Source organism: Myotis brandtii, unplaced genomic scaffold (genome assembly GCF_000412655.1).
Source record: "Myotis brandtii unplaced genomic scaffold, ASM41265v1 scaffold691, whole genome shotgun sequence".
Taxonomy (NCBI): domain Eukaryota; kingdom Metazoa; phylum Chordata; class Mammalia; order Chiroptera; family Vespertilionidae; genus Myotis; species Myotis brandtii.
Window position 1 is genome coordinate 564,131 of NW_005370704.1, and position 578 is coordinate 564,708.

Here is a 578-nt window from a genome sequence, read left to right on the forward strand (position 1 = left end):
TGCGCTGCACGATCAAATTCCTGTCCCCACGGGGAGTTTGGCCTGATTGTGTCTCCACAGGCCCAAGGCCACCACCCCTTCGCTGGGCGGTCAGGAGACCGCTGTGCCTGCCTCGGACCCACCCCCTCACCTCACTCCCTCGAGCCCGGGGTGGGAGCTACAGTTTCCCGGGCTGATGGGGGACATGGGAACATTGTCTCCACTGTTCATGCTCGTGCGTGCACACACACACGCACACACATGCACGCACGCATGCACACGTATATATGCATATGCATGCACACGTGCATACACACACGCACGCACACAGGCATGCACACACGTGCACACATGCACACACTCATGCACGTGCACACACAGGCATTTGCACGCAGGTGCCCGCCCCCCTCGCCTCTGCTGCGGGACACACTGTCTCTTTGTGTGTCTTCGGAAGCTCCCGCTGGAGGGAGGAATGTCTGGCAGGAAGAAAGCTTTTGTTCCGCAGGAAGCTCTCTTCTTTCTCGGGTTTCCGGCTTAGTGGGAGCTGGGACTTTCCACCCCCTCCACGGCCAGGACTCTGAGACCCTGGACAGCAAGGG